General features: G+C 45.6%; 1 protein-coding gene and 2 long non-coding RNA genes across 5 annotated transcripts in view; 1 reads left to right on the top strand and 2 right to left on the bottom strand.

Moving 5' to 3' along the window:
* Positions 1-610: 610 nt before the first annotated feature.
* LOC112410243 (uncharacterized) lies at positions 611-6,131 on the bottom strand. The gene is made up of 2 exons (XR_003005397.1): positions 5,956-6,131; positions 611-1,426 (listed from the first exon to the last, which is right to left on the bottom strand). It is a non-coding gene; the product is annotated as an uncharacterized LOC112410243 (long non-coding RNA).
* A 5,661-nt stretch (positions 6,132-11,792) lies between these two features.
* LOC112410244 (uncharacterized) lies at positions 11,793-25,378 on the bottom strand. The gene is made up of 3 exons (XR_003005398.1): positions 25,294-25,378; positions 13,801-13,860; positions 11,793-11,847 (listed from the first exon to the last, which is right to left on the bottom strand). It is a non-coding gene; the product is annotated as an uncharacterized LOC112410244 (long non-coding RNA).
* Positions 24,553-26,345, top strand: part of TMEM94 (transmembrane protein 94) — a 34,843-nt gene continuing 33,050 nt past the window's right edge. For all 3 annotated transcript variants that reach the window (XM_024760698.1, XM_024760699.1, XM_024760700.1), the window contains exon 1: positions 24,553-24,675. The gene's annotated coding sequence lies outside the window, so the exon portion shown is untranslated. The remainder of the gene's footprint in view (positions 24,676-26,345) is intronic.

The following is a 26,345-nucleotide window of genomic DNA, read 5'->3' on the forward strand; positions in this document are numbered from 1 at the left end:
CACTCATTCATGCCACAAACACATTGAATGCGCGTTATGAGGTTGGCCCTAGGGGTGCTTTGGTGAATTTAAAAGGACAAGGTTCCTGCTCTCATGGAGCTTATAATCCTTGGGAAAGGTGGACAACAAATCAGTCAACAAATAAATATGTAACAACAATTTCAGAAGCGTGATTCAACCATCTAAGTGAGCTTGGACTAGGACGATGTGTTGGAGATGGACAGAAGGGCTGTGGGGATGGACAGACCTGAGACCTTCACTGCAGGGAGAAACCTCAGGTTGCAGCAGTGGATTGTGGAGACACGTGGTTGCATCTCGTTGTTGGGTTGAAAGTGAGAGGTGAATGAGAGCGAGGAACAAAGGATGACACCCCAGTTTCCAGTTTGAGGTTGGGAGGACTGACCCAGGAGACACAGCGTATAAATAAACATAGGATTTAAGGCGAAAGAGGCAGTTCCAGTGCTAGCCTTTCTGTCACTGTAATCTCTGTTATGTGGTGTCATCTGTTTGTGACTTAATTTCCTTACCAGGGAAAAAATGGGGAAAGTAATACATCTCCAAACAGAGTGGTTGTGAAAATAGCAAATAAGCAAAATAAGATAACACATTGTAAAAGTGTTGCAAAATGTTTGAGCCATAACCTTTTAGACACACATCTCAGTTTTCCCCGTGTTCATTTTAACTATCCCACATGGATCCATTTCCCATAGTTATTAAAAGTGCATCAGCAACGAAGACCCAACGCAGCCAAAAATAAATAAAATAAATAAAATTTCAAAATAAGTAAATAATTGATTAAAACAAAAACGCATCAGGCCGTATCTTTTAGCTGTTGGCTCCTGAGTAGACACACCTATATTACCAACCATCCAACGATCTCAAAACAGTTTGTAGATTATCACCATTATTTTTCCTATAAAGTCTTAAGGCCTCTCTAGAGAGAAAACGCTCACTGCCACCCTGTGACCAGGCAGGCTGCACCCCTGGCAGGTGGACAAGTGTCTCATTCCAATGCAGGGTGATCACTGCCACGGTCGGAAGGCTGGGAACGTCCAAACTTTCAGGGCTTTTGTGTTCCACATGAAAACATACTTCATGGTTTTGATTAGCAAGTGGAATGACTTCAACTTGCTCATGTTGCCAGCCCTGCTTGTCATCACCTCCACGGGGCAATTAGTGAGGGAAAGAAGGAAGAGGCTTCTGTTGTCGCAAGGAGTCCAATATTTTTAGGGGGATTCTTCCATAGGCTGGAAAATCGGGCAACTCCTGTGGTCATCACTAGAGGTCACTCTAGGGAAGCGCGCTACCTTGAGGTTGCAGAACTCACTGCAAAAGAATGCTGGTGTTTGGCTCCAAAAATGGATTCGACCTCGCTGCTGTCGGGACTCGCTGCTTCCGAGTGCCAGGAAATGCCGTTTGCCAGGTCCTAGCAACGAAACATGGAGGAAATATCCAGTCGTACCCTACGTAATGGAAATCCCAGTTCCCTGGAATCAGGCACAAATCAGGAAGAAACAAGACTACCCTCCCCTCTCGCCCTCCTTAACCCCTCAATCTTTAACCGCACGTTTCAATTCTTCGTGGTTACCAGCGAACAGAAGTCATATTTCCCCATTTATTGAATCAACCACAAAGCTGCATTTTCTCTGCCTTCTCGTGTGAAATATCTTTCGTCTCTGCTAGTCTGTTCTCTTGGTTTTATGACCCAAGGGCAGAGCATTACGGAATTTATTCTCTCTTTCTCAAACTTTTTCAGATTTTGACAGCTTAGCGGCCAGGTTTCTGGTGTCCTCCCTTCTGGCAAGGATCCTCAGTGTCTGAACATTTTGTCTTAGGAGCCCCAATGAAATAATGCACGCAGTGTGTTTAAGTCAGAGCCTGGCCCTCAGTAAACTCTTAAGAAATGTTCACTGTTGTTATTACTACTGTTATTATGGCGTCTGGACTATGACACTGAGAAAACGGTCAGGACTGAGAGAAACAAGACTGGTTTCAGGGATTCAATGGTATCCCAAGGCCCCTCCCAAGGTGGCCAGACAACTTAAACCAGATTGTCACCGGGAACAACCCTCCCTGGGCAGTTTGGCTACAGACGCGATTTACTGCCTGTGTTTTATATGGCAGTCTAGCTGAGGGTTTAATTGGCAACTAACAGAACGTCAACTCCATTACTCCTTTAACCCTTCTTGTTAATAGCAATACAATTAGGAAGAGAACGAACTTGTCCTGACTTCCAACTATGTTTCAGGGCACTGTATGAGGCACTTGGTACAATTGATCTCATCTAACTAAGCTTCAGGGTCCTCAGCCATAATAACAGTAGGGTGCTGTGAGAAATAGTAATGTAATTTAGCTGCTTCCTTAAGGCTCACTTTATTTGAAAATAGGATAGGATTGCTTGTAAATCAATTCTAATGCTTCTTGCTTTCCCAATTCTGCCTTATCCCCCCACCCTGCCCCGCTTCTTGTACTTCTTTTTTGTCCAGCTGAGTGTTTTATGAGACTTTACTTGGTCACAAAATCCCTGGAAGTTTACTAAGGCAATCTCTGTTCTTCTGCACTGAACTCCAAAATAATAAAGCAACTTGTTTCACAGTGTTGCCAGCAGGCTTTCTGGGTCTAGGAATCAACTCCGTCCCTCAGTCTTTGGCTCAACTCAAGACATCAAACCTCCACCCTCTCCCAAATTAATGTGAGGGTTTGGGCTTTAGGAAAATTAACACTCTACAAGCTCATCATGGGTTCAGATCAATATAAATACCAGAACTGCCTACAGACCAGAAGGGAGTGCCATTTATTCACTCACTCTGATATTTAGGAATGTCAGATGGGGAAAATCTGCTTTATATAGCTGAGCTTATACACACGCAGACTGAAGATGAACCAGGCAAGCAGCTCCAAAGGCTTGGAGGCTGCAGGGGAAGCGAATAATGGAGTAAAAGATGCTATGTCAGGGGTCTTTCCTGATATTCTGAACAGGGAAAGTTCTGGCCTGGTTTGGAGACCAAGAAAGGAGAGCATACAGACAGTCACAGCAGTAACTGAGAGGTTACTGGAAGATGATCACTGCCATTTTCCTTAATGACTAGATACCAGACAAATTTCAGCTTAGTGAATTCAGGTTAGATCCAAGTGGGAACTTTTTGACGTAGACTTAAGTACCGGAATGTTTTACCGAGGTCACAGAATCTCGTTCAGTTGGGTGATTCAATACCCATTTGCTTGACAGAAGATTGGAGACATATATATACCTTGATTCCATATATACGCACAGAAATCCCATTAACAAATAGCCCCGTTTATCCACTAAACAGGTGCATTTTGGGACTTGCGCATGTTTAAATTTCCCCAGTGGATCCTGGGTAAATATAAGATCTGTGCATTTTACAGAATGGAAACTGGACTCCAGCAGGCCAGGGGGAGAATGCAAGAAAGGATCCTTGGTTTCTGATCATTGTCTCCTCTAACCTGTCCTCTGGCCCCTCCAGCAGCTGAAGGGAAAACTATGTGACCCCGAGGATCCCTGTCCGAGAGGAGAGCAGAGGACCTAAGCCCAAGGGGAATGTCGACAATGCGGGCTCGGCACATGGGGAATGTCGGGAATGAATCCACAGTCCAGAGTTCAGATCTCACAGTATGGCTTTGCCCTGCCCTGACATCCTCCACCAAACATGAGGGGCTCTGCTTCGGGAGCTGTGAATCCTGCTTCTGAATCATATTGCTTTTCTGAGCCCATGTGTCTTATTATAGCTAGAAAGACTTCACCCAGTCTGGCTCAGGCTGCAGAGAACTAAATATGCTTTCAAAATACTCCCTCCACTTGGGGTCCAACACGACACACAGGCAGCTGTCTTTATTATATCAAAGTCTTCTGCCCTTCAAAACTCATTTCCCTCCAAAGTAATTTTTTTTAATTGAGGTATAGTTGATTTACAATGTTGTGTTAGTTTCAGGTATAGAGCAGAGTGATTCAGATATAGATAGATACACACACACACACACACACATATATATTCTTTTTCAGCTTCTTTTCCATTGTACGTTATTACAAGATCTTGAATATAGTTCCCTGTGCTACACAGTAGGTCCTTGTTGGTTATCTATTTTAGATACAGTAGTGTGTGTCTGTTAATTCCAAACTCCTAATTTATCCACACACACCCCCTTCCCCCCTTTGGTAACCATAAGGTTGTTTTCTATGTCTGTGAGTCTATTTCAAAGTAATTTTTTCAATACTGAAAATTTCTGGGAGGATTCTCAGGAAATTGGTATATTAGTTGCCTAGGGGAGGGGAACTGGGAGGTAAGGGGTAGGAGGGAGACCTAGTTTTCATCTCTCTTTGTCTCTTTTGCATTATTTATGTGCACGGATTACCTATTCCAAAATAAATACGGTAATTTTTTTTTAAACATAAGGTTTGTAAAAATCTGTGTGGAATTTCACTTAGCTCCTTTTCTTCCAAATCACGTTTCCCCCCCTGTCTTACCTCCCCATTTCACTAACAATCACAAGGACCACATCTACCTTTGACTGAACACTCATTATGTCCTAGGCACTGGGCTCAGCGTCTTCTGTTCATGATCTCATTATCTCCCTTAACAAGCTAGGGAATTCCTTGGCGGTCCAGTGGTTAGGACTCTGCACTCTTACTGCTGGGGGCCCGGGGTTCAATCCTTGGTCGGGGAACTAAGATCCCACAAGCTGTGGAGTGCTGCCAAAGTCAACAACAACAGCAAAACCCAAAAAAATCCCACAAGCCAGTGAGAAGGTTCTCTTATTACCCACATTCTACAGATAAGGAAACTGAGGCTTCAAGGAGGCCCCACTTTGAGAGAGCCAGTAAGTATCAGATCTGCAATTCAAACTTGAGTTTATCTGTCTGGGCCCCACTTGTAACCCTCACAGCCTGCTGCCTCAGTAACTGTAAGAACACTGACGTGTCATCTGTATCAAACATATTAGGAACTTCCTCACAAATTCCTTTGTCAACCAAACACTTAAAAGGCACAAAAGTGATGCAACATATTTAATGCACATTCTTCGCACGAGAGCAAAGCTGGGTTCTGAGTACATGTGCCTTTTTATGTTGGAGGCACTGATTATTCTGCAGAATGACTGACTCTCCAGCTTACCAAAGTATGAAGCCTCTAATCCCCCAGGACCAAATCCTGAGCCAGGACGCTCTCAGTGGGACACACCTTAGGCAGCATTCAAATGGAAAAAGGGACACTTTGGGTTTGACTTAGAAGGCACCACCAGTACAGGCACCAGCCCTATTTCTGGCTAAAGGGGCAAAGCTCTCGGGCTCCGAGCAAAGCTGTGAGAATCTTAGAGGCCCCGTGAAAGGACAAGTCCCCGCATTACTGGTAGTTTCTATGGACACAAGAAGAAAGGACAGGATTGTAATGAAAAATAACTAAGCATCCAGCAATTCAAGAGGAGGCCGCAGAATACCAGGTGGAGTAACAGCCGATAACATGTCACACACTCTCACGGAGCCCCTGTCACCCAAAGATAGAGAAGTTTCATAAACATCCATCAATTATTCCAAGTTTTTGTGTTGAAATCAAGGCAGGGATCTGTTCATCACCCTTAAATAAACCTGCCTTTATTTATGTAGCTTATTCACATCTTTAGGGGGAGGATTTACAAAATACTTTATATACTTTGCAGTCTGGTGCTTAGGACTCCGAGCTTCCACTGCAGGGGGCACGGGTTCCATCCCTGGTTGGGGAACTAAGATCCTGCACAAAAAAGCATCTTCACGTGCATTATGTCATCTAATCATGATCTTCACATATATTATCTCATTTGATCAAGCGAGGGTCCTCGTCTCCCTCTAGTCCTGGTCAGCTTCTGTCCAAGGTCGAATATTTTGGGACATACACTTGATTTTAAATAATGAGGGTCACAGTGATTCAGTTTTAGCACCAGCAGAAAAAGAAATTCTCCTACCTTCCTTCTCAAAGTTGCATTCATGACACTCTTGAATTTAACCACTTGCAAGTGAGAGCAACCACCGGAGTGAACCATGTGGCCAGGAAGCACAGGGGATGGAAACAGCCTGAGCCCCGAGACCCTCTTCTTTCCCAGTGTTCACCCATCTCTGCCCGGCAAATCCCAGCACGATGCCATCCTCCAGATTATGCAGGACTGACTGCCTTCATTCCAATGATTGACCCTGGGAATCTGACTCCCAATTAATAATTGACTTGTAGAAAAAAATCAGAGTGAAAGATGTGCTGTGGCTGGCGGAATCTTTCCATGAGAAAGGGGACCTTCTCTTGGAGCAGTGTTTGAAAATGTTTTTAAATTTTCACTATTTCCCCCAAAAGGGAAATAGTAAATGAAATTCTCCTTCATGACGGAAATTAAATACTAAGAAATAAGATTGTGTTGGGCAGAGTTAAGTTTTGGAAGACCACAAACTCTTACAAAATCTCATTTTTTTCATCTTCCAAGAATCAATCTTTTTTTTAACATCTTTATAGGAGTATAATTGCTTTACAATGGTGTGTTAGTTTCTGCTGTATAACAAAGTGAATCAGCTATAAGTATACAAATATCCCCATATCCCCTCCCTCTTGAGTCTCCCTCCCCCCCTCTCTATCCCACCCCTCTAGGTGGTCACAGAGCACCGAGCTGATCTCCCTGTGCTATGCAGCTGCTTCCCACTAGCTATCTAGTTTACATTTGGTAGCATATATATGTCAATGCTACTCTCTCACTTCATCCCAGCTTACCCTTCCCCCTCCCCGTGTCCTCAAGTCCATTCTCTACATCTGCATCTTTATTCCTGTCCTGCCCCTAGGTTCATTAGAACCTTGTAATAGCCAGGACATGGAAGCAACCTAAGTGTCCATCGACAGATGAATGGGTAAAGAAGATGTGGTACATATATACAATGGAATATTACTCAGTCATAAAAAGAAACGAAATTGAGTTATTTGTAGTGAGGTGGATGGACATAGACTCTGTCATACAGAGTAAAGTAGGTCAGAAAGAGAAAAACAAATACCATATGCTAACACGTATATATGGAATCTAAAAAAAAAAAAAAGAACCGATTTTTTTTTTCCCCTCTAGGGGCAATACCGCCTCCACTGAGAATGCATTTCATAGAGGAAATTCACATGTTTACCATTTAGGAACATAATTTTTCTCCCCAGATGGCCTCTTAAACATCATTCTTAACTTGGGAATTATGAGTTATATCAAGCAACTAATATTACAATGCTGAATATAAAAATGTGTATCTTTTCTTATTTAAAGCTTTTTCCCTTTTTTTCCCATCAGGTAAAATTGGTCTTCATCACCTTTCAATTTTTAAATCTGTGGGCTACACATCGATAGCTTGAACCGAATTGTTCCTCTGCGATCCTGGAATAGCCTGGAATCACCTGGCTGTTTATCGAGGATAAAGACAAAAAAAAATCCAGCTACATACTGTACCTTCAAGTTAAGCTGGGATTTTCCCTTATAGTCTAGAAGCTGGAAGGGCACATTCGAATCAGCTGGGATCCGGGGCATGTGCGGGTGCCCCAGATCCCAGCTGATCTGCTCCTACACCTCGTGCCCCTTCCCCTCGCAAACTCGGCTTAAGCTCTCCGGCTGTGGGAAGGGCTTGTTTTCAGCGTCATCCCACAGCCCATTTATTATGCGATCCTGAGCAAAACCACTTAGCGCGGTTGTCCTACGTTTCTGCCTTCTAGGCTATGTATACGATTAAGATGTTACTGACTCTGCGGGCCATTTCACGGGGATGTCCTAGGTCATCAGTAAAAAGCTCTGTGAGGACCCAAAGGAAAGGTGGCGAGTGAGTTCAAGGGTTTATTATGAGAACTGCAAACAGACCTGAACTTCAGTCCAATAAAGACATTCAGGGAATACTAAAGTTCGTTTAGTTCTGAACAGCACGTTTCACCACACCCACGATAAAATCAAAACAAAACCAAGGCAACAACCTGTGTTTGTTGACCTTTACACCCCAGATGAACTGCTCAGCCATGGGGCTGTCTTTTCCTGAGCCCCGGAGTGCCTCCCCAGGAAGGGCACCTGTGTTTATGAGCTGACATTGACCGCTCAGTCCTCACTGTGCCAGTAAGCCCCTGAGGCTGGCCCCCTCAGGTGGGCAAGGTGGCAGTCACAGCTGAAGCATGTGACACCGCCAACCTGGCAAGGGATTATGCAGAGCTCAGCAGGGACACCTGAAGGGGAAGTCCCAGGTGTTGCCCTCAGGCAAATCCATCCTGCCCCTTCTTTAAGGCTGGTGGGTCCTGCGGATTGCATAGCTAGCTTCCTTTCATCTGTACATCCTGATGCTGGAAGCTGGAACAAGCTCCCTGGGGAGAAAGACCCATCACTGAGTGGACGCAGCCTCGCTCCTAAGGGGCTGAAAGGTGGTGTGAGCCTGAGCTGAAGGGCTGGGAGAGACCTCAGCTGAACTTGATCCCTAAAATGACCAATTTTTTTGGAACAGGAATATTCTATTTCCAGGTATTGACAGCACCTCCAGACACTAACCCGTCACCTCCCAAGTTTCTGCCTTTGATCATAAAGAGCCATGGATGAGAAGATGGCAGGTGAATGGATACAAACCCATTTCTCCCCTTAGAAAAGGAAGTGGGGGAAGGACCTTATATAGGAATCTGCAACTGGCAATGGTTTTTCCTCTGGGGGAATTTTCTGTCATTCTCAGGCCAACCCCTCACCGCTTGGGTTTTAGGTTACCCAGAAGTGATCAGGCCCTAGGGTCTGGCAGGTGTCAGTTGTGCTAAGACCCTCAAGACTGATAGAGTTTAAGCCAAACTGACCATCTGGTTCGAGGTATTCATTTGCTACAGGAGGCTGTACAGCAAAGCATTTAAGAGCCTGGTCTCTGTATCCACATGACCCAGCAATTTCACTCCTAGGTGTCTATCTACTCAAGAAATGAAAACACACATCCACACAAAAATGAACACACATGTTCATAGCAACATTGTTCATAATAGTCAAAGAGTGGAAATAACTCAAATGCCACCAACTGATGAATGGATAAACAAAATGTGGTCTATCCATACTGGAATATTACTCAGTAATTAAAAGGAATGGAGGAACTTTTAATGGTGGAATGGTGGCGCAGTGATTAAGACTCCATGCTCCCAGTGCAGGGGGCCCGGGTTTGATCCCTGGCCAGGAAACTAGATCCCACATGCATGCTGCAACTAAGAGTTCGCATGCCACAACTAAGGAGCCCGCATTCCGCAACTAAGACCCGGCGCAAACAAGTAAATAAATAAATATTTAAAAAGGAAAAAAAAGGAATGGAGTGCCGATACACATCACAACACAGATGAACCTTGAAAACATTGTGCTGAGTGAAATAAGTCAGTCACAAAATATCACAGGTTATGTGATTCCATTTATGTGAAATGTCCAGAATAGACATATCCATAAAGATAGAAAGTAGATTAGGGGTTGCCTACGACTGGGGGAGGAGGTTGGGGACAAATGGAATTGAGTGCTAGGGGGTAACAGGGTTTCTTTTTTTATAAGTTAAAAAAAAATTTATTTAGGGCTTCCCTGGTGGCGCAGTGGTTGAGAGTCTGCCTGCCGATGTGGGGGACACGGGTTCGTGCCCTGGTCGGGGAGGAGCTCACATGCCGCGGAGCGGCTGGGCCCATGAGCCATGGCCGCTGAGCCTGCGCATCTGGAGCCTGTGCTCCGCAACGGGAAAGGCCACAACAGCGAGAGGCCCGTGTACCGCAAAAAAAAAAAAAAAAAAAAAATTTATTTATTTATTTTTGGCTGTGTTGGGTCTTCGTTGCCGCGTGCAGGCTCTCTCCAGTTGCGGCGAGTGGGGGCCACTCCTCATTGCAGTGTGTGGGCTTCCCACTGCAGTGGCCTCTCTTGTTGCGAGCACAGGTTCTAGGCACGCAGGCTTCAGTAGTTGTGCCATGCGGGCTCAGTAGTTGTGGTTCGCAGGCTCTAGAGCACAGGCTCAGCCATTGTGGCACATGGGCTTAGTTGCTCTGCAGCATGTGGGATCTTCCTGAACCAGGGCTCGAACACGTGTCCCCTGCATTGGCAGGCAGATTCTTAACCACTGAGCCACCAGGGAAGCCCCAGGGTTTCTTTCTGAGGTGCTGAAAATGTTCTCTAATTGGTGTGGTGATGGTTGCACAGCTCTGTGAATATACTAAAAGGCACTGAATGATACCCTTTAAATGGTTGAATTGCATGACATATGAATTATATCTCAATAAAGCTGTTTGAAAAAAAAAAAAAAACTTGGCCTCTGGAGACAGACTGCCTGGTTGAATCCTGCTCTATCACTTATTAGCTAGGTGATCTGATGGTAAGCTACTTGGACGCTCTGGGCCTCACTTTTCTCACCTCTGAAATGGGAATGATAGTATTTCTATCCTCATAGGGTTATTATGAGTTATGTAGAGAACTTCAGACAGTGCATAGTACATAGTAAACCCTACACAAGGGTTAACTACTGCTAATATTATTATTAGTCTCATGTGTCTCCCTGGACATCCCCTAGCTGGTTCTGAGACTCAAGAAGCTGTCAGAAGGATGCTTAGAAAGCATGAAGTCAGAAGCAGGTGGATATTCTTGTGGATACTTCATCAGACCTTGGAAAGCCCTTCATTCACTCATTTGTCAAAGTCATGACTATGTGCCAGGCACTGTTCTAAGTGCTGGGAAGGCAGTGATGACCAAAAATAGATTCAATTTCCTGTTCAGATGAGGCATGTATCCTAGTGGAGGAGACTGACAATGAACAAATAAACAAGAAAATATAGCAGATAGAGACCAGTACTCTAAAAAAAAACCCAAAAAGCTAGTGGGATAGTGACTGGGGGCATGTTAAATTGGGGGTCAAGGGAGTCCCCTCAGAGAAAGGGACATTCTGGTTATGACAACCTCTTGGGGGACTTCTCTGGTGGCACAGTGGTTAAGAATCCGCCTGCCAATGCAGGGTACACAAGTTCGAGCCCTGGTCCGGGAAGATCCCACATGCCGCGGAGCAACAAAGCCAGTGCGCCACAACTACTGAGCCTGTGCTCTGGAGCCCATGAGCCACAACTACTGAGCCCACGTGCCCCGACTACTGAAGTCTGTGCACCTAGAGCCTGTGCTCCGCAACAAGAGAGGCCACCACAACAAGAAGCCCGCACACCACAACAAAGAGTGGCCCCCACTCGCTGCAACTAGAGAAAAGCCTGCGTGCAGCAATGAAGACACAATGTAGCCAAAAGTAAATATAAATGAATAAATTTATAAAAGAAAACCTATTGGGGAAGGGCATTCTGGGAACAGCAAGTGCAAAGGTCCTGAAGCAGGAACATACCAGGCGTGTCGGAGAAAAAGAAAGAAGGCCAGTGTGGCTGGAGCATGCTGAACAGCAAGGTGGTAGTGGTGGGAAATAAGATTGGAAATAGAAGTAGGGATCAGAGTATGTAAGGCCTTGTAGGACATGTGTGACAGCAGCCTCCAAGGTGGTCCCCGGTGATCCCTGCATCTTGGTATTAACTTCCTGTGTCGTCCCTCCCACATTGAGTGGGGCTATCTTGTGTAACCTGTAGGCTATTGTAGAAATGATGGAGCATGACTTCCAAGGAGAGGTCACAAAAGACATTGGAGCTTCTGCCTTGTTCTGCCTTGGATCATTTGCTCTGGGGAGAAGCCAGCAGCCATGTCCTGAGGCCACTCATACAGCCCTATAGAGGGTCCATGTGATGAGGAACTGAGGTCTCCTGCCAACAACCAGCATTAACTTACCAGACACATGAGTCAGGCACCTTGGGTCTTGTAGCCCCGATCGAGCCTTCAGATGACCGGCCAGCATCTTGACTGCAACATCATGAGAGACCCCAGAGTCAGAATCATGCAGTCAAGCTTCTCCCATATTCCCAACTCATAGAAACTGTCTGAGATAATAGATGCTTATTGTTTTTAAAATACCAAATTTGGGGGCAATTTGTTACACAGCAATAGATAACTAATACATCATAGTAAGGACATGAGATTTTAGTCTAAGTATGATGGAAAGCCATTCAAGGAGTTCAAGCAAGGGAGCAACATGTTGTGACTTATGTTGTAAAAAGATCCCTCTAGGGACTTCCCTCTTGGTCCAGTGGGTAAGACTCTGCGCTCCCAATGCAGGGAGTCTGGGTTCGATCCCTGGTCGGGGAACTAGATCCCACATGCATGCTGCAACTAAGAAGTCAGCATGCCACAACTAAAAAGCCCTCACGCCACAACGAAAATCCTGCGTGCCACAACTAAGACCCAGCGCAGCCTAAATAAATAAATATTAAAAAAAAAAAAAAGATCCCTCTAGCCACTGTGCAGAGACTGCATTGGTGGGGGCAGCTGGAGAAGAAGCAGGGTCCTGTCAATAATTAGGAGTTGTTGCGGTAGTAGAGCAGGTGTTGATAGTGGACTGAACCAGGGTGGTAGAGTTGGAAGTGAGAAGTAGACAGATTAGGGTTGTAGTTTGGAGTTAGAGCCCATAAACCTTGCTGATAATCAAATACAGAAAGCAAGGAAAAGGAAGGAATCAAAGATGATAGGTTTTGGCTGGAGCAGCTGGGTATTTGCTAGTACCACTTACTGCGTGGTGGTGGTGGTGGGGACTGGAAGAAGGAAGCTGGTATAGGGAAGATGCTATGAACTTGACTTTGGAGGCTTTATTATTTTTTTCCATAAATTTATTTATTTATTTGTTTATTTCTGGCTGCGTTGGGCCTGTGCAGGCTTCTCTAGTTGCGGCGAGCGGGTGCTACTCTTTGTTGGGGTGCGCGGGCTTCTCTTGTTTCAGAGCACAGGCTCTAGGCGTGTGGGCTTCAGCAGTTGTGGCTCGCAGGCTCTAGAACACAGGCTCAGTAGTTGTAGCGCACGGGCTTAGTTGCTCCGCAGCATGTGGGATCTTCCCGAACCAGGGCTTGAACTCGTGTCCCCTGCATTGGCAGGTGGATTCTTAACCACTGCACCACCAGGGAAGTCCCTGGATGCTTTAAATTTGAGATGTCTGTTAGACATCCAAGTGAAGGTGTCAAGTAAGTGAAGCTGGGATTAAGAGTAGCAATTAAGACTGATATAAGTGTGGGACCCATCAGCATGTACATGGTATTTAGGACCATAAGACTGAATTTGGCCACCTAGAGAGATACTCTAGCAGAGAAGAGAGGAGGCCCTCCCCACTCCAATATCTGGAGGCTGGTCAGAGGAGGAGCTGGTAAGGGGGATTGAGAAGGAGTAACAAGTGAGGCAGGAGGTAAACCAGAGTGACCCAGAAGCCAGCAGAAAAATGTATTCTTCCGAGAGAGAGGACAGGGCCAGGAGTAGCTGTTTATGTTCCAGGAAGCATGTCTGTTATCCTCTGCAGTCCTGACTGCTCACTAACAAAGAGCACTCCTCTGCAAGATGTTTTACTGTTTCTTTAACGGGCTCCACTCTGTTTGACTAATATGGCCCCCTCTGTAGGTAAGCCAATGTTCTCTTGGACTGGGTGGAAGCTGGCTGCCTTCTCCTGTGAGCATACCTACCAGGGTAGAGGACCCCTGTGACAGCGATGTAAATGTAGTTCAGATATCAGCAGGGGGCTTCCTTGGTCCTTTTAGATCTAGACAACATTAACCTGAACCCCGTTCGAAAGAATTCTCTGCAGGGTCTTATGTTCTCATGAGCTTTTCTGGTCCCCAGCTGAACTGGTTTACTTCCGGGATTCTCCCACAATCCCACTGGTGTACTTCCTGTTACCCATACACTTGTGCCTTAATTTTCACTAAACCAAATACTCACACAGGTATCCGTACGAGTAGATCTCTCTGTTGACGGACTGGGGAGATGCAGGGGTTTACACTGTAGAAACACAAGCAACTTTATTTAATTTAATTAATTTATTTATTGGCCTCGCCATGCGGCTTGCAGGATCTTAGTTCCCTGACCAGGGATTGAACTGGGCCCTCGGCAGTGAGAGCGCGGAGTCCTAACCACTGGACCGCCAGGAAAGTCCCGAAACATGAGCAACTTTAAATCCATACCAGGGTATGTTTTTTTCCTAAAAGCCCTCTCAGGCTCCAACCTCCCTTCACATCGTTCAGCCTTCCTCTCTGCTCTTTCCTTTATTTCTCATCCAGCTCCAATTCTGATGTTCATTTTTTTCATGCAGAGCATTTAGGTTCATTCTCTTATTGTTTGGCCTTGCTGACCTAGGCCTTTTGGGTCTCATCTTTCCTTAAAATATTTATCAAATATTTTCCTAAACGAAGACAGTTTCCTTCCTTTTCAGGACTTTTGGTGTCACTGTAAGGACGTGAATGTACATGTAAACAGTCATTGTGATAATCTGTGAGGAATTATAAAGCAGTAAGGTGCTGTCCATGCTCTCAGAGAGCTTAAAAGTTAGTTAATGACATGATATTTACACCTAAAGTGCTAAGAAGCAGTGCAAAAAGGAGTCTAGAATGCCAGACAGAGAAGCCTGGCATTGGTGTTTGGGAAGTAAAGTGCTGGTGATGGTGCCTGGGGTTGGGGTGGGGGGTAAGGATGGTGGCTGCCCTGTCACCTGACATCTGGACCACCTCCGATGGCTTCCTGTCTCCACTGGCTCCTCTTTCGAGCTCATCTACAAATTCATCTTTCTTCCTCCCAAACCTGACCGTCTCATTTCTCTGTTTAAAAGCTTGAGGGGAGGGAGCATTCTCCTTTTTCTTCAGGTAATAATAACTTTCATGGATCCTTAGAAAATGGACCCAACCTCCTCTAACAGGATTTTCTGCTGCAGCCCCTCCATGAAACGCACCAGACTCTCTGACCACAACAGGCAGAGTAGATCTGTCTCAATTCCCACCGATAAGCAGTGAAATATGGCTTTCACTCTGGAAGATTAAAACGGCTGCTTTGCGGCACACAGAAGACCTGGACGTCAGTCAACTGCTGTTATTTCTGGAAAGCAAACAACATAGAGGCCTCTCCTACGTGGAAACCCAGAGATCAGTAAGATGACACAATGATGGTTTTTCACCTAAGGCTACAGGGGATTTCTCAGCCTTCGTACCACTGACGTTTTGGACCAGATAACTCTGTTTTGGGGGCTGTCCTGTGCCTTGTGGCTTGCTTAGCAACATTTCTGGCCTCTACACGTTAGATGCCAATAGCAGTCCCCAATCGTGACAACCAAAAATGTCTCCAGACATTGCTAAATGACCCTGGGGGCAACAATCACACCCAGTTGAGGAGATTGTTTTATATATATATATACTTATACATATGCATATGCATATATATACACATATACCTCTAACTATATTGATATATTTGTATTTAAAGATATAGATATGTATATATCTATAATGTATCTTTATCTATAGATACATATATATCTATATTTATTAACTTATACCTCAATAAGAATATATACATATATATGTATTTCTTACTGAGGTATAATTTAGATACACTAAAACATACAGATATTAAGTGTATAGTTTGATGAGTTTTGATAGATAAACCTATGTAGCTCTGTACTCGAATCCAGATATAGAACATTTGCTTCATCCCCTCAAATTTCCCTCATGCCCCTTTGAAGTCGGTCCTCATCCACATCCCCATCCCTGTCCTAGATGTTCATATAAATGGAATTGTATGGTATGTAATCTCCTCGGTCTGACTTCTTGCCTTCACTATGTCTGTGAAATTCATTTATATTGTGTATCGGTGGTTTGTTTATTTTACTGCTGCAGGGTGTTCCCTTTTGTGAACATACCACCATTGTTTATCCATTCTCCTGCTGATGGACATTTGAGTAGTCTCCCATTTGGAGCTACAGTAAGTCCCCTGCATACGAACCTTCAAGTTGTATGCAACTTTCAAAGATGTGAACGTGCCCCTGTATGCCACCTGTTGTACGGTACTACTGTACTTTTCAAGGTACTGTACTGTAAGATTAAAAATGTTTTATTTTTTATTTGTTTTTTATGTATTGTGTGTGTGAAAAGTATTATAAACCTTTTACAGTACAGTACTATATAGCCGGTTATGTTAGTTGGATACCTAAGCTAGCTTTGTTGGACTTATGAAGAAATTGGATTTACGAACGCACTCTTGGAACGGAACTTGTTCGTATGTAGGGGATTTGCTGTATTATGAACCAAGTTTTTGTGTGGATATTCACCGTCATCCGGAGATTTAAGTCTCGGGAAGGGAATGCAGCCAGATGTTCATATTGTGTTGTAAAGTTGTGTCCCTGTTTCAGGATTGCTCTTCAGGAGGACAAACGAGTGTCAGAATTGCCTCATTCTCAGTATTTACAACAAAGTTTCCCCAGAGGATCTCTCGAGTGAGTCAAAGGGCTCAAGAGAAGGTCCTCGTCAGTGAGACGTCACTACGGCTTTCTGCAGATATTAGAGGAGCAGCTTCTCCTAAAAATATCACTCACAACTTAGAGGCAAAAGGCTCTTGGCAGCTGAGGAAGGAACATAGGAGCTGCCCACTCAAGAATCAACATCCCAGATAATTTTACCTGGCCTCACATACCAGTTATCCTCAGGCACAACCCCAAATACCAGTCTGAGCCATTTCCTCCACTGCTACCTCCCTTCAAACCTTCCTCCTGTGTGATCTGAAGCCCTTGTTTCTTCGAGGAGGAAATCTCTAACAGCCTCAGCATCTTCAAAGGATACTCGTGCTAACCCCTCCTTCACCCACGGAGTGGCTTTCCCATGAAGAGGCCACTTCTCCTGCAGCTCTTGAGGGGAGGCGGAATTCTCCCAAACTCAAGTTGGGAAGGGAAACAGCTGCGTGGTTTTCCTTGCTTTTTTTTCCTGACTGCTTCCAGGCCATTCTGGTTCCTTCCTCATGAAAACTCCCTCTCTTGAGGTGCATGCCATCTGGCAATCATCTGTGACCCCACATTTCATACTCTGCTCCAAGTTCTACCATGACCCTGTATGGACAATCCATCCAAGAGCTTAGATGTCAAGTTTTTTTTGTTGTTAATTGAGATATACTTGACAGATGACATTGTGTAAGTTTAAAGGGTACAACATGTTGATTTAATACATTTATATATTGCAATGATGATCACCATAGTAGCGTTACTTAATACCTCTATCAACTCACATAATTATCATTTCTTTTTTTGTGTTGAGAACATTTAAGATCTAGTCTCTTAGAGAATTCCCTGGCGGTCCAGTGGTTGGGACTCTTCGCTTTCACTGCTGAGGGCCTGGGTTCAACCTCTGGTTGGGGAACTAGGATCCTGCAAGCTGTGCAGCTCGGCCAAAAGAAAAAAATTCTAGTCTCTTAGCAAGTGGAATTATATGACACAGTATTGCTGACTATGATCATGGTGTTGTGCTTTCAATATCTAGAACTCAACTATCTTGTAGTTGCAGGTTGACTACTAAGTCTCCTGCCCTCTTAGATGATAAGAATCCCTAACATCCATGTTATTTCAGCCCTTGACTCCCATGCCACACCCTGGACTTTGTCATCATTTGAATAAACAAAGAAACAAAAAACCAAATATATTTAGGAGTTGAGACATATCAAGTCCCCACTTATACCCCAAGCCCCCCCCCCCCGCTTATATCCACCCCACTCTGCTAACAGATTCAAGGTGTTGGCCATCAGATCCTGCAAGAGAAACGACTATGTTAAAACACACACACACATACACACTGTTCAAAATAACTTCTAATAAAGTCCAGAAGGTTGTAAAAGTTATCCAGAGAATTCAGGTAGGGGCTGAATTATATTCCCAAAGTCCAGACCAACATCATTCAGAGCCCTGCTGTATATACAATGATACTTATAGACGAGAGTAAGTGCAAAATGCATTAAATCAGCTGTTTGCTCAAATATATGTTCTCAGTGAAGCCTTCTCTTGTCACCGCATCTCAAACTATCCCAACCCTCGGTGGTCTCCATTCACCTCCCCAACTATTTCTCTGTATATCATTTACCATCATCTGACGCACTCATCTGTCAGCAACCCTCCCCCATGTCTCCAACTACAATGGGAGCTCCTTGAGGGGAGGGATTTTTATCTACTTGTTCATTGCTGTATCTGCCACCCACCCAAACAAAGCTTTGGAATCATTTCCTAAAGCTGTACTGCCATAAAAAGAGATAATCAAGAGTTGATCCTTTTATGGTTCTTTATCACCTGCTGTCAGATTGCCCAGTACAGACATTATAAGAATGTAGATTGCAATCAAAAAGTAATGCTTAAACCTACCAGTTTCACTACAGTTTCAGCATTATTAAATTTGATTATTTTATTTAATTGAACAAATGGGAAATGGCTCCTCTGGATTTGTTTTCATTTTTCTTTTTCTGTGGGGCTGTCCCACACTGCGCAGCTTGCGGGATCTTAGCTCCCTGATCAGGGAACGAACCTGGGCCCTCACAGTGAAAGTGCCGAATCCTAACCACTGGACCACCAGGGAATTCCTTGGATTTGTTTTAATTTAACGTTCTTTGCTTATTAGTGAGATTGAATCTTTCTTCCAAAATAACAATTCCTAATATTTGGTTTCTTCCTATGTAACTTGTCTGCTCACGTCCTTTGATCATTTGGTCCCTCCTTTCAAAGAGCCTGGAAGTGTCCATAGGTGGGTCTGAAGCTTCGGCTGCAGCAACAATCAGCACTTAGCCATTTGCAGAATGTCGACCCCGAAAGTATGATTTCTGGCAAGGGACTCTAATTGATTGTGGCGTTTAGCTCAGACAAGTTAAAAGAATTTCAGCCCAGGAATCTAAACAATCACCATTTCACCCGGTCACTTTTAAACACCTGATGAGGCTGAAAGGATGGCGCAAGACGAAGGACGCTCCAGTGCGAGGGGAGAGGAGCGTGTTTCTGCATGGATGGGATTCAGCGTGTCACTCCTTGTTCAAGAACCTGAATCAGCCCTGCCGAGTTGCTCACGTTTTCTTACTCACCTCCCATGTTTCCATCGAGGTGAAGTGAAGTCACAAACAAACAGCGATGTCTTCTGGCTGATGCTGTGTTCAGTCCTTTGCTCTAAATTAGCCTTTCTGAAGCACCTGGAGCTGAACAGGTGCTTTGTCGTTATAACTGACACTATATGAGGTCAAGGGCGTAGAAACCTAGGAGTCACCCTTCCCTCTTTCTCCCCAGACCTTAAGTCCAATCAATCACTAAGTTTTGCCTAGTTTACCTGCTAAAGATCTCTTAAGACGTCTACTCACCACCCAGGCAGCCACCAGTTTAGCACAGGGACAGTGTTGCTCACACCACTGCCAGGCTTCCTCTCTGGGCCTCTCAAAGCTGTTCTTGCTTCCTTACGATCCATTCTCTACTCAGTAGCCAACCTGAGTATTTTTATAAACACCAATCAGATCGCAGGTACTCTTTCGCTTAAAACGCTCCAATGGCTTTTCCTTTTTTAATTAATTAATTAATTAATTTATGGCTGCGTTGGGTCTTCGTTGCTGTGCGTGGGCTTCTCATTGCGGTGGCTTCTCTTGTGGTGGAGCATGGGCTCTAGGCACGCGGGCTTCAGTGGTTGTGGCACACGGGCTTCAGTAGTTGTGGCTTGGGGGCTCTAGAGTGCAGGCTCAGTAGTTGTGGCGCACGGGCTTAGTTGCTCCGCAGTGTGTGGGATCTTCCTGGACCAGGGCTCGAATCCGTGTTCCCTGCATTGGCAGGCAGATTCTTGCGCCACCAGGGAAGTCCCTCCAATGGCTTTTTGATGCTCTCAGAATAAAGGTCAAAACCCTTAACGTGGTGCAGAAGACCCCGAATGAGTTGCCACCTACTTCTCCAGCTTCATCTCTCATCACTCCACTCTTCCCCTTTCCTGCAGGAATCCCCTTTAGTTCCTCAGTCTCATACCCTCCTTCCTCAGGGCCTTTGCACATGCCACCTCCTCCCTCACCTTCCCCAGCCACCCAAGATGTGGTCACCAGGATCCCATTAGAGATGCTCATTTGCTGCATTTTGCACACTTGAGATGACATAATTATTTACTTGCTTAAGGTCTTGTCTCCTCCAGTAGAATATAACCACTTGAGGGCAGTGATCCTGACAGGTTTTTTTCCACCTATGCCCAGCATCCAGCCCCAGGCCTGGCACATGCAGGGAACTCAGTAAACACTGCTGACCGACTGGCAGGTAGACCAACACAGCATGACATCGTTGGTCAGTAATTTTTGTTTGGCTGCATTGGGTCTTCGTTGCTGCGTGCAGGCTTTCTCTAGTTGCGGTGAGCGGGGGCTACTCTTCGTTGCGGTGTGTGGGCTTCTCATTGCGGTGGCTTCTCTTGTTGCGGAGCACAGGATCTAGGCACATGGGCTTCAGTAGCTGTGGCACGTGGGCTCAGTAGCTGTGGCACATGGGCCCTAGAGCACAGGCTCAGTAGTTGTGGCGCATGGGCTTAGTTGCTCCGTGGCATGTGGGATCTTCCCGGACCAGGGCTCGAACCCGTGTCCCCTGCATTGGCAGGTGGATTCTTAACCACTGCGCCACCAGGGAAGCCCATGTTGGTCAGTCTTGAAGGAGTTTATTCCAGGCTGATTTAACAATATTTGAAACATGGTTCTTAGAGTCACACGACATTGAGTTTTTCAGGTACGTCTCTTTTTTTTTTTTTTTTTTGCGGTACGCGGGCCTCTCACTGTTGTGGCCTCTCCCGTTGCGGAGCACAGGCTCCGGATGCGCAGGCTCAGCGGCCATGGCTCACGGGCCCAGCTGCTCCGCGGCATGTGGGATCCTCCCGGACTGGAGCACGAACCCGTGTCCCCTGCATCGGCAGGTGGACTCCCAACCACCGCGCCACCAGGGAAGCCCCTCAGCTACATCTCTTAAATATTCCCCAGGGCCACAAAATATAATAAATGAAGCAGTGATTCTCTGTTGACTGTAGTAGCTAAGGTGAAGTCATCAGGTGTTACTACACTGGCTAGTCTAACAGAGACATAACATCACAGACAGAGAGGGAGCTTTTTTTTTTTTTTCTTTTGGCTGTGCCCCCTGCCGTGGAAGTATGGAGTCTTAACCACTGGATAGGTAGGGAAGTCCCCTTTTTTTCTAATTAATTTTTTATTAAGATTTCGTATTTTTACAGCAGTTTTAGGTTCACAGAGAGGGAGCTTCTTGCTCGTTGATTCATTAGCTATATGGGAGAGAAGCGTCACATAGCCGAGACCATTTAGTACTGAAGGCCTCTTCTTCCTCCTCCTTCTTTCTCTCTTTCTTTCTTCTCCCCTTCTCTTTCTCTTTTCCCTCTACTGTTCCCCCTCCCTCTTTGTTCTAAGGAGAGATGAGAACTATGAAAGTCTATACAGCTAGGGGAAATGATCCAATGGACAGGAAGCAACTAAAGATGCTAGAGAGGACAATTGAGCACCAGCTCACTCATTCAACAAACATTTATCAGACACCTACTGCGTGCCAGGCACTCTGTTAATCAACAGTGACACAAAGGTGAAGAAGACATTGTCCTTGGACACAAGGGGCTCACAGGAAGAGAAATGACATATAATTAGACAATGTTATTAACTACATAAAGCCTAGGGATGGATATGTCCAGTATCTATACAGAATCATACAAAGAAATGATAATTGGCATTCAAAAGTAATTGCAAAGCAACTTCAGATCTTACTGTAGTCTCTTGAGAAAGACGTCAAAGGGGGAATTACATAAATGATTTACGAGAAGTCTTCCTAAAATCCTATTATTCGTTTCTCTTTCCCTCCTCCTCTCTGCTAAGGGGGATTCTGTCTTTACCTGTTAGGTTCCCAGGTCACTCACTGTACAGTATCAGACTAACAGGGGAAAGGTATTCCACCTACTCCCCTAAGGCATTTCTCACTCTGCTCTAAAGCTTCTCTTTTTCCTCTCTCCAAACTTCCTCCGGCTCTTCCCTAACCCCGCACCATCCTGGCTCTTCTCTCTTCACTTTCTCCTGCTCCCTTTTCAAACCCAACTGCTCTCATTTGCCGGTAACTCTGCATCCTATCCAAAGTAAACCCAATCACTCAAGGCTTGCCTTTCTCAGTCCTACCTTTCCTCTACTCTTCTGATACTGTGCAATGATCTGGCAACCTAACAGGCACAGACAGAATCCAGGAGGAGAGAAAGAGACCTTGGATACTAATGTATTATTAATATTATTTTGCTGTCGAAGATATAAAACAATGTGGTAAGTGAAGTGATACAGTTATCTACAGAGCAGGGACAAGCCAATCTGATCTTAAAGGATGATCGGGAGTTCGAAAGAAAGGAGAAGGGCATTTCAGGCACCGCAAACAGCATAAGCTAAGTCTAGAGATGGGAAATAGGCTGGGGTGAGGCAAGGGATTGAGGATACAGATGGGGAAAGGAAGAGGAGTATCTCTTCCCTGGAAGAATGTTGAAAGGGGAATAGGAATAGATGAATTGGATGAGACATCTCCACTGGCAGCCCTTGGTCTTCCCATCAAGGTCATTTTGGTAGGGAGAGATAGGGAAAGCTCCAGAAAAGTGAAGAAGGATTGGTACAGCTGCCTGGGGTTACTAGACAACCAAGAAGACATGGCCATAGAGACCTCAAAGCCACAAAAAGTCTAGCCAGGGTGAATTTAGAGTGGGTATATCAGTATGTTTTGGATCAAGTGATTTTTTTTTTTTTTTTTTTTTGGACAACCACTGCGCCACCAGGGAAGCCCTGGATCGAGTGATTTGATTTACTTCTTAGGCAAAGTTGTTTTTTTTTTTTTTTTTTAATTTTTATTTTTTAGGCCATGCTGTGCAGCATGCTGGATCCTAGTTCCCTAACCAGGGATGGAACCTGTGCCCCCTGCAGTAGAAGCAAGGAGTCTTAACCACTGGAACGCCAGGGAAGTCCCATCTTAGGCAAAGTTTTATAGCTGGGGGGATTGACAGTGGGGATGGTCAGTGCACAGTGAAGGACTGTGGCACAGCCCCTGAAACTGGTAGGCACTCAGTTCAAATTTGTTGAGTGATATTCATAAAACCCAACGGAACAGAGAAACAAGTATGGCCAGAGGCGACTGGGGTACAAAGTGGAGCAGGGCAGGATGACTATGTTACACCTGCTAACCTTCCAAATGCAGCCATATAAACCTTCTGGGATGAAGTGAAAAGACATTAGATACAGGCAATTGACTAGTTCAGTTCAGCAAACATTTACTGGGTACCAGCCTCCAAACAAGGTACTGTGTGGACTGCCAGGATAAGCCAGCTGCCTTCAGGTTGCTTGAAGTCTTACAAAAATAATTCTGTGCAAAGCATACTTTTGTAAAGGCAGCAGTGGAGACACACAGAAAAGCTCAGTGCTACAGAGTTTCAATGACTAAAAGTTAGGGAAGGCTTTTGGGCAGGTAGTGTTTGGGGTAGACTTTTAGGATGGGTGTGGATTTGAACATTGATTTTATTGGTAGGAAGGAACCTACAAAGCACAGGGAAACTCTTGGGCAAAGAAGCAGAGGTGGGAAGGTCCCAGAGGCATTTAGGGGATGGTGGTGAATCTATGTGGCTGCAGGAGTAGTTTGGTTTGTGGGGAGTTAAGCCTGGAAATGTATGCCTGAGTCGATTTATGAGGGGCTTTGGATGTCAGGCAGAGAGATTTGGACTTTTTCTATTGGCGAAGATAAACAGCAGATTTTTGTGTTCAGGAAAGGGACATGATTCTACCAGTTTTAGACAACATCTAAAACAGTTCAAACATACAAGATTAGGCACTGAAATGGCACCTTCTTGTCCAGCTGAAAAGCAAGAGAGATTTAATTACATAATCAAATTCATTAACAGGGAGAAGGGGCTCTTACTTCCCAGGACCAGCCATGACCTTCTTCTAGTTTTATAAACAGCCTAAAAAACAAAAAAACAACTCTCCAGACTTAGATCTCTGGGAAAACAGAAGTAAATACTGACACAGGCTTGCTTTGTTTTCCCAAGAGAGGTCTCCCAGGCGACTTCTCTAATTATTTAGAAAAAAAATTTTTTTTAACTTGTTTTTCCCTTTAGAGTTCAGCCGAGCTGAGGAGAAAAACTGCAGTATTGCCTTAGATTCTCCAGCTTCGGTTTCGAAGCAGTATCGGTCCCAGAGGGACTCCCCCCAAGGTCTCTGAGCGAGGCGTCTCGAGGCACTTGTTCCCAGCAACAAGGAGGGAGCTTTGGAGACACAGGCGCTCTGCAAAGGGCTAAAAAGAAAGGCGCGGGGCGGGACGGCCCGTTGATCTTTTTACGATAATTCCATAGGAAAACTAACCTAGGTGAAAGCCGTGCCCTCGCCTCTGGTCCGGAACTCTGGATCAGAAAACGCTACGGCATGACGTTCAAGGATGGACAGAGGGAAAAAAAAAAAAAAAAAAAAAAGGATGGACAGTGGTTGCGCGCTCTCCCGCCGGCATCACTGGGCTCTTAATTCCGCCAGGTTCCCGGAGGGGAGGTTGTGGCTACAGCCTAGTGCTCCGCTCAGCCAATAAAAAGCCAAGAGTCCCCGCCCGTCTCGGATTGCGACCAATCGACACCCAGGACTTTAGCTTGCGAGCCCGCGACTCCGCTGTCCGAGAAAGGAGGCAAACCCCCTTGGAGTTGCCAGTAACGGACATGGCTGCGGCCCCTGGAGGAGGGGACGCGAAGTGAGGAGGGGGCAGGGAGGGGAGAGGACGCGGGCGAGGAAGACTGGTCCCCGGGCCCGGTAAGTACTAGAAGGCCCGTGGCCCGAAGCAAGGGGAGCAAAGGGGCGTGGGGCTCGGCCTTCCGCGTCCTCGGGATTCTTGGGTGAGGGGAGGGAGTCTGGGGTCTGCACCCAGGTAACGGTCTCGGGGGAATCCCTTCGGTGGAGGAGTCAAGGGACTGGCTCTTGCCTCCAGCTCTTGGCCATTTCCTTCCCCCAGGTGCTCACACTTGCCCTCGGCCCTGGCTTGGCCCTCTGGGGGTCCGGCGTCGGAAATCGAAGCCTCCCGCCAACAAAGACTCCCTGCCCCAGGATTGCGGTACCTGGGCCCCGGCCCAGAAGGCTTCCAGCGCTGGTGTTCAGTTTATTTATAGGTCTCTGGGAGTCCCCATCCCGCTCCCAATTCATACGGTTGCCTCCCCTGCGCGCGCTCTCAGCTGCCGTCCGGGCCCTCGTGCTGACTACGTCCCCTGTGTCCAGGTGGATGGAGCCGGAGGGGCTTTTCAACCCTGAGCAGCGACGTTGCAGTTTGGAGCATGCCCTGCCTGCCACCCCCCCCCCAGCCCCCGCCCCCCTCCGCCTTTCCAAAAAGTTGTTTAAAGACTCCTTAGAAGCAACCAGAGGAACATTACTTCCTACCCTATAAACTGATCTCTCTGCTGTGCTCTCGTTCCTCTGCTGCTCACCGCTGAAGCCAGTTCTTAACGTCCCTCGTGTGCTGCTGTGTGAGCCCCTGCCCGGTGCCAGTTACGAGGGAAACCCTGCTCTTTCATTGGTGTGTGACCACGGGCTGCACTTTGGCGTGTTCGTTGATTTGGTCACGTGCTGCTACATCCCACCCTCTTTTTTTGTGTGTGTGGCTCTTGGGGAAGAAAAGGAGGGAGCTCTGTATCGAATCCCTTTTCCTTCTTGTGTGTGATTTTGGGTACTGGGGACGATGGTAGTTTTCTCATGCTTTATCCAAGACCCTCACCTCAGCTGTAGTGACACAGTTCAGTTAAGCCTGGGTACTCTTAGAAGATGGAAGTCAGGAGGGAATTTTAACGTTTTATTTTACAGAGGTGGAGACTAACTGTTGGGAGAGGCAAAGGGCCAGGGTCATCAAGGTCCCAGGATTGGAACTCTGAAGTCCAGATTCTTGAGTCCTTTATCCACTAGAGCTGGTTGTTTCCTAGGTGTGATCTGAGAAAACCAAGTACCCTAACTTCTCTCAGCCTTTGCAGGGCGGTTGTGGGCATTAAATGAGGTGGTCTATATATAAGGATCCCTTGGATGGGGTCTAGGACTTACTAGGTTCTCAATATATTTTTGCATTTTTTAATTTTAAGTAACCAGCAGGTAGCTCACTGGCTGATTTCTTGTATTAATATTTATTGTAGTCTCTGTTTGTGGGTGGAAATTAGTGGTTCTCAGGAAAGGCAGGGAGGGGCAGAGTCAGGACAAGGTAGCCCTTCCTCCGTTTGGGGAAACCACTGTAGTGTCATTAGAGGTGTTATGAATGAGAGTGTGATTGTGTTTAAGAATAGTGCAGAGGCAGAAAAAGGTTAAGAAGCACTGAAGAAAGAAGAAATACCATGGTGGTATGTCTTTATGGTGATCCTGGTAAAAGAAGAGCTGATCTTAGTAATCCAACGAGGTAGTTTTAATTTTTTTTTAAATGGCACAAGTAAGGTTCATTTTCTAAAAAGTCA

Source organism: Neophocaena asiaeorientalis, unplaced genomic scaffold (assembly GCF_003031525.2).
Source record: "Neophocaena asiaeorientalis asiaeorientalis breed wild unplaced genomic scaffold, Neophocaena_asiaeorientalis_V1.1 scaffold30, whole genome shotgun sequence".
NCBI classification, from domain to species: domain Eukaryota; kingdom Metazoa; phylum Chordata; class Mammalia; order Artiodactyla; family Phocoenidae; genus Neophocaena; species Neophocaena asiaeorientalis.